This window comes from Malus domestica, chromosome 09 (genome assembly GCF_042453785.1).
Source record: "Malus domestica chromosome 09, GDT2T_hap1".
Taxonomy (NCBI): Eukaryota; Viridiplantae; Streptophyta; class Magnoliopsida; order Rosales; family Rosaceae; genus Malus; species Malus domestica.
Genome location: NC_091669.1, coordinates 1,261,198 through 1,273,697, shown reverse-complemented (window position 1 = coordinate 1,273,697; position 12,500 = coordinate 1,261,198). Strand labels below are relative to the sequence as shown.

The 12,500-nt window shown below is 35.6% G+C and overlaps 1 long non-coding RNA gene across 1 annotated transcript; it reads right to left on the bottom strand.

Annotated features, from left to right (window-relative positions):
- Positions 1-9,042: 9,042 nt before the first annotated feature.
- Positions 9,043-11,624, bottom strand: LOC139198514 (uncharacterized). Its single transcript, XR_011584055.1, has 5 exons — positions 11,450-11,624; positions 11,208-11,367; positions 11,034-11,102; positions 10,277-10,335; positions 9,043-9,235 (listed from the first exon to the last, which is right to left on the bottom strand). It is a non-coding gene; the product is annotated as an uncharacterized lncRNA (long non-coding RNA).
- Between the last annotated feature and the right edge of the window lie 876 nt (positions 11,625-12,500).

Below are 12,500 nucleotides of genomic sequence, written 5' to 3'. Positions count from 1 at the left end.
TTGGGACATTATGGTGGCTGTGAGTTTTTTTTTGTTAGTTGTTCTCGTGAATTGACTACCTTGTACGTTAACTTTAGATTAACGTATTTTTTTGTATACAAATTTTGTAATTTGATTATTTAAAACGAATCAACAACTAGTTACACAGGATCACAGTCAGTGATACTCCCAACTTAATAAAGAAAGAAGAAAAACAGAAGTCAACTTTCGCGAGAGAGACTTTTTAGAGAATAGGTTGCCGTGGTAGCAAGCATTCGGGGCCGCTAACATGTAAAGAGGGTTTTACACGTGATCTTGTCTTAGTGAATTGGGACATTATGGTGGTTGTGAGTTTTTTTTTTTTTTGTTAGTTGTTCTTGTGAATTGACTACCTTGTACATTAACTTTAGATTAACGTATTTTTTTGTATACAAATTTTGTAATTTGATTATTCAAAACGAATCAACAACTAATTACACAGGATCACAGTCAGTGATACTCCTAACTTGATAAAGAAAGAAGAAAAACAGAAGTCAACTTCCAAACTAAAATCAAATGTATATAAATATAAAAAACTGTTATTAGCACTTCAAAAATCTTATTTGACACTTCAAACTTTCTATAATTAGAAGAAAAAAATACAATTGTAGGATGAGATTTGTATAATTAGTTCTCCCTAAACGTCAAATTCGGCTTCAATCGCAGTTGGTAGATAAGGTTTCAATCAAGACATGGTATCAACTCTCAAAACTGTAAATCACAAATCTGCGAAAACACGAGAACGCCATAAACTTGAGCAAAAACGAGCACAATGTACTAAGTCTGGAACAAAAAGTTTTAACATTTATGGATTGTGAATAACAGCATTCAACAAAATCCAGATACAACAATCCGTTATACAAAAGGGTGCAACTTCTTCTTCCCAAATGATGCGATTGAAGTATGCATTAATCTTTGATTAACTAGCAACAATTACACTAATCACCAAATATAAGTAAACCATTAATTACTGTGTTACATACAGGCAAGGTTTTAAGGATCTCAGAGTTGTGCTCCTGATCGTCATGCAAATCATCCAAATCGCGATGGAAAACGAACCCACCGAAAAGCGGGTGGAGTCCATCGGAGCCGGAAGCTTCTTCGTCGGATCTCCGCTAGCCCGGCCCGAAAGAACACCCGTAGTACAAACAGAGCAAGCCCAGGCAGGCAATGAGACCGATTATAGCGAACTTCAGCAGTTTGTTTGCAGCGGGGAAAGAACTGAGCTCGCCATTGTGCTTCATTTCCGTACGTTATTTGGGTTCGGGCTAGCCGTGAAACCCGATGGATCCGACTGAGTTTTTCTGGAGCATGGGTGAGGGTGTGAGAGCAGCTTTAGCTACCCACTTTTCGCGGGGGAAGAGAAAGGGATGGCGATACTAAGGTGCGGTCGAGACTACGTAAGTACCAAGCACCCGTTTGAAAGTATTTTTAAAACGATTGAAAGTCTTTTGTGAAATTGATTTTGACTTTCAAAAATACTTTAAGTATTTTTGAAAAGTAGTACTAGATATATGTTTATTGCAATAAGCACTTAAAAGTGTTTTTCATGATCAACTTGAATTTTTAATAAGGATTGGTTTTAAAAATATTTTCGTCAATAACACTTTCAATCATTTTAAAAGCATTTCTAAAAGAGCTCTGTATACCTAAAGTACCCTCCTATTTGTTTATTTTTTAGGAAAATTTGGCAGCGACTTTGAAACCTTGTTCCACAGTGAGTTTCAAGCAGATGACTTGATATACCTAAAATACCCTTTGATTTGTGTATTTTTTAAGGAAAATTTGGCAATGACTTTGAACCTTCTTTCGCCGTGCTTTTTAAACTTTTAATTTGGTTATGAGCTTAGGAAACATTGAATTCGACTCAACTGTTGATGCATTTTTATTTATTCTCACATGCATGTCTAAAGACGTTGTGTTATTTGTTGTTGACGATTGGAAGGTTTGGGAGGAGACGATGGTGACGGTTATCACTAGACGCGAGAGAGAGAGGAAAAATATGAGCCAGAAATCCATTGGGATTCTTTCATCCCATTGGAATGTTGTGTGGTGCAAGGCCCTGTCCCATGGCCCAAAGTCACAGCCCACATGAGGTGCCAAGTCTACGAGACGAAGCTTTTAAATAACAATGTCAAACACATCTCGCTGTGACCATTTAAAGTCATCATCGGTTTCAATCGAGGCTGGTTCGTTTCAGGCTGATTCTAATCCATTAATTCTCTTTAATCAGGGCTGGTTCGGGCCGTGATGTAATTTTGTTTTTACAAATGAGTCGAAAGCCATGACAAAATAGTCATGACGTCACAGGTGTGATTTGCACCATATCTTATTGTACAACTTATGTCCGATCCCCATTGTTGCGTATACAAATACACAAGTCATATTTAATTCAAAATATTAAAAGACCTTCTCATTTTTGCCATGACAGTTCCATCATTGCTGCACAGAAATATGGTGGAAGATTATTCCCTTTGGGTTCTTGACTGGAAATGGATGGTCTTGACAGAACGATGCGAATCATTAGACAATGCTCGCGTCCACTTTATGAGTGCTTTTATTTGAAAAAAATATATGTATTTAATCACACGCGAGAGAGACTTTTTAGAGCATAGGTTGCTGCCGTGGTAGCAGCATTCGGGGCCGCTAACATGTAAAGAGGGTTTTACACATGATCTTGTAGTGAATTGGAACATTATGGTGGCAGTGAGTTTTTTTTTTTTTTTTTGTTAGTCGTTTTCGTGAATTGACCACCTTGTATGCTAACTTTAGATTAACGCATTTTTTTATTATACAAACTTAGTAATTTGATTATTCAAAACGAATCAACAACTAGTTGCACAAGGTCACAGTGAGTGATACTTCCAACTTGATAAAGAAAGAAGAAAAAAAAGAAGTCGACTTCTAAACTAAAATAAAATGTATGTAAATATAGAAAATTGTTATTAGCATTTCAAAAATCTCATTTGGCACTCTGAACTTTCTATAATTAGAAAGAAAAATACACTTATGGAGTGTAAAATGAGATTTTTATAATTAGTGCTCCCTAAACATCAAATTTGGCTTCAATCGTAGTTGGTAGATAAGGTTTCTATCAAGACATGTATCAACTCTGAAAACTGTAAATCACAAATCTCCTATTTGTTTATTTTTTAGGAAAATTTGGCAGCGACTTTGAAACCTTGTTCCACCGTGAGTATCAAGCAGATGACTTGATATACCTAAAGTATCCTTCAATTTGTGTATTTTTTAAGGAAATTTTGGCAATGACTTTGAACCTTCTTTCGCCATGCTTTTAAACTTTTAATTTGGTTATGAGCTTAGGAAGCATTGAATTTGACTCAACTGTTGATGCATTTTTGTTCATTCTCACATGCGTATCTAAAGACGTTGCGTTATTTGTTGTTAACAATTGGAAGGTTTGGGAGGAGACGATGGTGACAATCATCGCCAGACGCCAGAGAGGGAGAAAATATTCGGGCCAAGACCCTTTTATTTATTTATTTTTTTATTTGGACCCATCCCGTTTATTTTTAAAAAAATTAAACCCGCCTTTTCCAATCCGCTTGGACCCATCCCGACTCGCAGGTTCAATATTTGTTTGCCAAACTCTAGTTTGTAGTCGCGTATACATAGGTAGGGCCTGCTCCAGAAATCCTTTGGGATTCTTTTACCCTATTAGAATGTTGTGGTGCAAGGCCCGTCCCATGTCCCAGGGTCACAGCTCATAAGATGTGCCAAGTCTACTACACGAAGCTTTTAAACGACAATGTCAAACACACCTTGCTGTGACCGTTTAAAGTCACCATCGGTTCCAATCGGGACTGGTTCGGTTCGGGTTGATTCCAGTCCATTAATTCTCTTTAATCGAGGCTCGTTCGGACCATGTTGTATTTTTTGTTTAAACAAATGAGTCGAATACCGTGACAAAATAGTCGTGACGTCACATGTGTGTTTTGCACCATATCTTATCCGATCCGCATTGTTGCGTATACAAATACACAAGCCATATTTAATTAAAAATATTAAAAGTGCTCTTCATTTTTGCCGTGACAGTTCCATCATTGATGCACAGAAATATGGTGGAAGAGAATTCCCTTTGGGTTCTTGACTGGAAATGGATGCGAATCTTTAGACAATGCTCGCATCCACTTTATGAGTGCTTTTATTTGAAAAAAAATGTATGTATTTAATCACACGCGAGAGCGACTTTTTAGAGAATAGGTTGCCGTGGTTGCAGCATTCGGGGCCGCTAACATGTAAAGAGGGTTTTACGTATGATCTTGTCTTAGTGAATTGGAACATTATGGTGACGGTAATTTTGTTTTGTTAGTCGTTCTCGTGAATTGACCATCTTGTACGCTAACTTTAGATTAATGCATTTTTTTTATACAAGTTTTGTAATTTGATTATTCAACACAAATAAACAACTAGTTGCATAGGGTAACAGTTAGTGATACTCCCAACTTGATAAAGAAAGGGAAAAAAGGAAGTCAACTTCCAAACTAAAATAAAATGTATATAAATATAGAAAATTATTATGAGTACACTAAAAATCTTATTTGACATTCAAAACATTCTATAATTAGAAAGAAAAATACACTTGTGCGGAATGTATAATGAGATTTTTGGAGTGCTAATAACAGTTCCCTAAATATGTCTTAACAAATATTTTACGTGGCATTGACTTAGACTTTCGTGAATAGACTTATAATTTCTAATATCTAATAAATATCCAGATTGAAAATATTCATTCATCTACAAAATTTTCTCATGAAAGTACCATTTTTTCGCCACAGATACCAACTATTAGTCAGGGGCTTGGCCCATCTTTCTTCGCTACAACTCTCCAGCACATTCTTTTCAGAAGATTAGACATAGCATTCCAGATCCTCCTATTTTTTGGATCAAATGCATATGCTTCAGGAGAAGTATACACAAAATACCCTCCAGGTCTCAGTAATCTATCAAGCTCTAATAACAGGATTCCATCTCTTTGAAGCCAATCCATCTCTTTAAAACCATTTGAAAGTCTTTTGTGAAATTGATTTTGAGTATAAAAGCATTTAAGTATTTTTGAAAAGGGTAATGTTAGGGAGACTAAATTTGTAAATACGTTATTGAAAACGAAAGGATATGGAGGTTGATGATTTGTTTATCATTTAAACGTTGATAAACGTGCTTATTCATATTGGTGATGTTGATGCACAAAATCGGAGATCTTGGTACAATGTAAATCCGACCGTGAATCTACAAGTAATGTAAATAACACAAAATGTATCGTGGTTCACCCCAAGGTTTGGGCTACGTCCACACTGATTATGTATTTATCTGAGGGAGAGAGAGCTCTGAGAGTGAGAGCGTTGAGAGGGTGATGAGCCTTAGGAATTGGGCTTCTCGAATTGTGAGGGTGAGGGGTCCTTTCATAGAATAAGGACTCTTCACTTATTACATATTTGCTCATTCATTTATTACATAATTACATTTAAGTCCTCTGAGTATTTATACGAGGCCCTAAATATGGTATAAACATGTGAAATATCATTTAGTTTGCAAATTTAGTCTTTCTAACGTTATCCTTTTGGAAAACATCACTAGATATATACTTCTTGTAGGAACACTTAAAAGTGTTTTTCATGATCCACTTGAATTTTTACTAAGGATTGATTTTAAAAATATTTTCACTAAAAACATTTTCAATCATTTTAAAAGCACTTTCAAACAAGCTATATATACCTAAAGTACCCTCGTATTTGTTTATTTTTTAGGAAAATTTGGCAGCGACTTTGAAACCTTGTTCCACCGTGAGTATCAAGCAGATGATTTGATATATCATATACCTAAAGAACCCTTCGATTTGTTTATTTTTCATGGAAAATTTGGTAGTGACTTTGACCTTCTTCCACGGTGCTTTCTAAACCTTTAATTTGGTTATGAGCCTAGGAAACATTGAATTCGACTCAACTGTAGATGCATCTTTTGGCTATTCTCACATGCGTATCTAAAGACATTGTGTTATTTGTTGTTAACGATTGGAAGGTTTGGGAGGAGACGATGGTGACGGTCATCACCAAACACCAAAGAGGCAGGAAAAAATCTAGGCCAAGACTTCTTTTTCTCTGATTTTTGGACCCACCTCTTTTATTCTTAAAAAATTTAAACCCGTCCCGCACCTTTTCCAATCCGCTTGGACTAATCCTGACTTGCAGTTCCAAAATTCGTTTGCCAAACTCTAGTTTGTAGCTGCGTAAAAATAGGTAGGACCTGCTCCAGAAATCCATTGGGATTCTTTTACCCCATTGGAATATTGTGTGGTGCAAGGTCTGTCCCATGGCCCAGGGTCACAGCCCACACAGGAGGTGCCAAGTCTACGAAACGAAGCTCGATTTAAACGACAATATCAAACACACCTTGATGTGACCATTTAAAGTCATCATCGGTTCAAATCAGGGTTGGTTCGGTTCGAGCTGATTCCAATCCATTAATTTTCTTTAATCGGAGCTGTTTCGGGTTGTGCTGTAATTTTGTATTAACAAATGAGTCGTAAGCCGTGACAAAATAGTCGTGACGTCACAGGTGTGATTTGCACCATATCTTATTGCACAAGTTATGTCCTATCCACATTGTTGCGTATACAAATACACAAGCCATATTTAATTAAAATTGTTAAAAGTCCTTTTCATTTTTGCCGTGACAGTTCCATCATTGATTGCCCATAATTATGGTGGAAGAATATTACCCTTGGGTTCTTGACTGGAAATGGATGGTCTTGACAGAACGATGCGAATCTTCAGACAAAACTCGCGTACACTTTATGAGTGCGTTTCTGTGAAAAAATATATGTATTTAATCTCATGCAAGAGAAATTTTTAGAGTCCGTTTGAATGTATTTTTAAAATGATTAAAAATATTTTTGATGAAAATATTTTTATAACTAATTTTTAGTAAAAGTGTAAATAAATTATGAAAAAAACACTTAAAATGCTTCTTGCAGAAATCGCTTTAAGTGTTTTTGGAACCCAAAAATATTTTCTCTAAAAACATTTTTAGTTATTTTAAAAGCACATCTTAACGAGCCCTTAGAATATAGATTGCCGTCGTAGCACTATTCAGTTCTGCTTATATGTAAAGACGGCTTTACCCATGATCTTGTATTAGTAAATTGGAACAGCATGGTGGCGGTGAGCTTATTTTTTGTTAGTTTTTTCGTGAATTGACCACCTTGTACACCAACTTTAGATTAATGTATTTTTTTTAAAACAAACTTTGTAATCTCAGTCTTCGTTTGACTGATGTATTTTTAATCATCATTTAAAATTTATTTCTATAAAAAAACAATTAAGTTACGTGTGTAACAAATTAATGATTTGACATTTGCGAAGCGTGAGAAGCTTCTTTTTATTTTGTACAGATAGATAACTAGATTATCTTTTATTTAATTGATGGTTATTTTTTATATGGAATCGTTAAAGAATCATTAAGAAAAATAAACAATTTTAATTATGAAATTTGTATGATTGAAAGGTTAATGTGAAGAGTATGAACATGGTGGTGCACCTTGTATGCCGTCCTTGTTGCAGTGCCCTCATATCACCTCTTGTTTGTGTGGTCACGGTTAAGGCACGTCAACATTTTATATTCCTATTCATTTTTGTCTTATTATCTCTATAAAAAAATAATATAAAATGTTGACATGGCTTAACCGTGACCACACAAAACAAGAGGGCACGAGAGGGCACGGGAACAAGGAGGGCAGACAATCCTTTATCACCAAAACATTTTAGCATAGTGCAAATTGATATATTTCTACACACCAGTTAAGTCCTACAGAAAAAACAACAAAATCCGTGTTAGTGCTCCGCCCGAGGCCAAGGACAGCCTTCACGTGATCATTCACCTTTCGCACCATATGCTCACTTTGGATTTAAGACAGGTGTCAATCCTTGTGCACCTATGAATAAACGGAAGTATAGTCCCATCTACATCAACTTGTCACAATCGAGTCAATTCATTATAAATATATTAATTGGTATCAAAATCGTTATATTTCTTCAAACACACATAAACTAAACAATTGCCAAATATCATGAAAAGATTTTGATTTTGTCAAGATACAATAATACACGATAGTCACAACCAAATTTTCATCATAAAATAATTAAAAATGATTTTAGCAAATATATTTTTAAAACCAATATTCAGTAAAAATACAAATGAATTTAAAAAAAATACATTTCAAATATTTTTGAAACCGAAAAATATTTTATTTAAAAACACTTTTAATAAATTTAAAAAAATATTATTAACATTCTAAAAATTTTATTATACACTTCAAGCGAGTCATTATCATATAATACAAAGCACACCGAAATGCAGATATTATCCATTTTCCTAGTACAAGATGAGATTAGGGACTATGGAGAACGTGAGGCCACAGTCGCACACCAACAAACCCAGTCATTCATCATCACCCATATCCTAGGTGGACTTTCTCGAAATTCAAACCAGAAACAGAACTCAAAAACTTCCAATTTCGGTTTTCAAAAGCACCGAATCCAAAAACAGTAACAGCCATTATTGCGGTGCCCGCTTCGGCGAAACTTCATGTGCAGAGCCCATTTTTCCTCTGATTCTGATTTCTCAAATGCTAGAATTAATATTTAATAAAAATACAAGAGAATTTAAAAAAAAAAAAACTTTAAATTCTTTTGAAATTTAAAGGTTTTTGGTATTTTATTTGAATTTTATTTATCATTTTTTAAATATTTCTTAAAAACATTTCTTGAAAACAATTTTGTTTAAGATTCAAAAACTTGATTGGTTTGCGATTTAAATTTTTTAAATCTTACAACTTAAACTAAACAAAGAGATCTAAAAAGAAGAAGTCGCATGAGAGAGAGAAACAGGAGAGAGGAGTAAATAAAGTAAGAAATTGTTGAAGAAAAGACAAAAAAGAGAGGTGATAAGATGAGATAGAGAGGAATAGGAGAGAGAGAAATAACTGAGAGAATGGTGGGAACGGATTGGATGACACACCCCGTCCCGAAGGAGGGCATGCTGGCCGTCACGTGAGAGTGACGTAACCATTTGCACAGTACGGAAGCTTTAATTATACAATTTATAAGTTGATACACCCGAAGGTGAGTCCTAATTTTGTCCAATCTGTCAGAACCCCGCTGTATTCCTCGTAGTCACCACACCTTTGTGATTCCTGAACCTGGAGGGGCGCAAAACCAAAATTGAGTGGGTCAGTAAAACAATTCTTTTCCAAATCCAAACATTTCTCAAAACGTTGTAACCCCTCTCCGTAAAACCTGTATACTTTCCCAGAAATGTAAAATATAAATATACATATATATTCTCAAAACTTCATTTTTACTATCTCAACATTATCTCTTTATCAATCATGCCATGCCATGTCATCTCAACATTTCTCATATTAATTATGCCATGCCACATCATCTCAACAGTAATAAGGTATGAATGCATCAACATAATCATATCAGGTGCAAGAAAGTAATCAACCGTAGGCCCTCTAATAGCCCTATACGGTTGAACCTAGAGCTCAAAATCTATCATTATCACTCTACCGGAGTCACCTCTGTGACCCGTCCGGCCTTCTGCACACAAGTTACGCTCTAGTGCTTCTCATAAATCATCTGTGCACATAATCTAAGGTCACCCACCAGTCGGAATCTCACTAACACTCTCGCGACTGGTCTGTCGTACCCACTCCGCGTGGACTGTACGACTAGCATCTACTTGGATCCAAGGCGAGCGTGCGATGCGGTGAATACTATAAGCACTAAACCATGGTGCAGGATTTGAGCTCAATATATATCATCATCATCATAACAGTAATTAAATACTCATCTGTGCGTCCACCGCACCATTTCATACATATGCATCATAAATCAATTCTTACATGTGCGTCCACCGCACCAATTCATACATATGCATCATAAATCAATTCTTACCTGTGCGTCCACCGCACCAATTCATACATATGCATCATAAATCAATTCTTACATGTGCGTCCACCGCACCAATTCATACATATGCATCATATATTAATTCATGCATGGCATTTCAACTCACATTTCTATATACTTTTCATATCAATTCTATGCATGGTATTTCACTTCCCGTTTTTCCACATAACTCATATGCATTTCATTTTAAACATATTTTCATTTCAATTCAATTTCTGGGAAACGTCAAGTATATATATATACGGAAAACAAAACTGCCCACTCACCTGGAGTTCGTCCAACAACTCCCTAGCACCACACATCAAGGCGTCATGACGATCGCCGCCTAGAATAGTAATCAAATCCAGGCTCAGAATTCATATCGATAGAATACATAACTTATATAAAATACGTCACTACGTTGATCGATCCGGAAGATCTGCCACTCAGATTTTAAATCCATAACTTCCAGAGGTCCACATTATACCTCTAGGACAACATCCTAAAATTTCATTACCATCCAACGGTCGGATCTCCGTCAATTTCCAAAACTAAGTGACGGTTAACATTTTATATTATGGACTTACAATTCCAATTCCGGAAGATCCGTAACTCGGATTCCCAATCCGTAAGTTCCAATAATCCTCAAATATTACGTATTACAACGTATCAAATTTTGGTGACGATCCAACGGTCGGATCATCAATTCACATTTTCACCTAAATGTGAAAACTATAAAACGTTATTTGAACACCTAACCAACAATCCTCAATAACTTTCTCATACGGTGTTCAATTTAGGTATATGAATATACCACAGTGATCTACTCGACGTCACGGACGTCGACATATTTTTAAAATAATTTTATTTTTATTTTTTATTTTTACTGTAGCACCTTCTTCTTCCTTGGGTCGCCGGACTGGTTTTTCCGGCGGCCGTTTTCCGGGCAGTTTTTCAAATTGCCATAACTTTGTCATTTCTCAACGAAATCAAGTGATTCAAAAACGAAAGTTGTAGCCCTTGAAGAGAAAAAGAGAATGGTACCTTGCACAACACCTAGTTCGCCGTGGTTTGGCCGGAAACTGCCTCGAAAGCCTCGGAGGTCGCCGGAAACTGGGTATTTTTCAAATGAGTATAACTTCTTCAATACTCAACGAAATTGAGTGAAACAAAAAGTAAAGTTGTATTACTTGACGAGACGAAGAGATTGATACCTACCTCGACTCCTAACTCGCCGGGGATTCGCCGGAAAACGCCTCGAAAGCTCCGGCCAAACTTTGAACTTGTCGATCTCCGTGTTCTTACGTCCAAAAACTTCCAACGAAGCACTCCGAGCTTCCTTGGGACCTTACTAAACTCGCTGTGATCTTGTTTTAGCCTAAAACGTAACCAATTCAAAGCTCATGAACAGTGTCATCTCACGGCAACTTTAGAACTAGGGTTTTCGAAGTGAAACTCACCTGAAATTGGTATCCCCGTGCTCGTGAAGTCCCCAGGATCACGATGGTGGTCTTAAATGGAACGTTGGTACAATATTGTGGTGGTTCTTGGTGGTTGCCGTGAGTTCGAGAGTAAGAGAGAGAATGAGAGAGTTTTCAGAAAAGAATAAGAGAGAGAGAGAGTATGGAATGAAAGAAGAAGAGAGAAGAAAGGTTACGGGTTTTAGGGAGGGAATTCAGGGTAGGAGGTCCTACCTAAGTCCAAGCACAAATTAACACATACAAATATAAATCTAACCCTAGTTTAGGATCTTAAAGTAAAACAAATGTCATACATTTACACACCTTAATCCCGTTTAAGGTCACATTGGTCATCTCACGTCCTCGGAATTAATAATTCCGGGACGGGCTGTGACATTGGAGAAGAGACGAAAAATGTTAAAAAAAAAGAGAAGAGAAAGAAGAGAAGAGAGATATATTTGGAGTGAAAGAGGAGGGAGAGAAAAGAAATGAGTAAGTTTAAGCTTAAAAACTCTAAAAACTCATTTTTTTATGTTGAGTTTTTAGAGAATGAACTATATTTTTTTAGCTAGTCTTGAATTAAATTTTTTAAAATCGTTATACTAAATAAGTTTTTAAGGTCTAAAACTTTAAAAAAAAATTTGAATTTAAAAAATTAGAGTCCTAAATTTTTTTCTTTAAAAACACACTTTTAATAAATATAAAAGTATTTATAAACGATCATATAATACAAAACACACCTAAACGCAAATGTTATACTTTTTCCAGAATACAAGATGAGATTAGGGAATGGAGAACGTGAGGACGCAGTCGCAGTCAAGCAAACCCACTCATTCATAGTTTTTTTATAAGGAAAACTAATAAAAATGTATTGAAAATTTTGAGTTTTAACGATAAGGACAAAATAAATGGTAAAGTGAATAGTACCGGAATTGACTTTTTAGTATAAAAATATGATTTTTCGTTAAAATAAACAATATTGAAAAAAAAAAAAAACAGAACTCAAAAACTTTCAATTTCTGTTTTCAAAAACACCGAATCCAAAAACAGT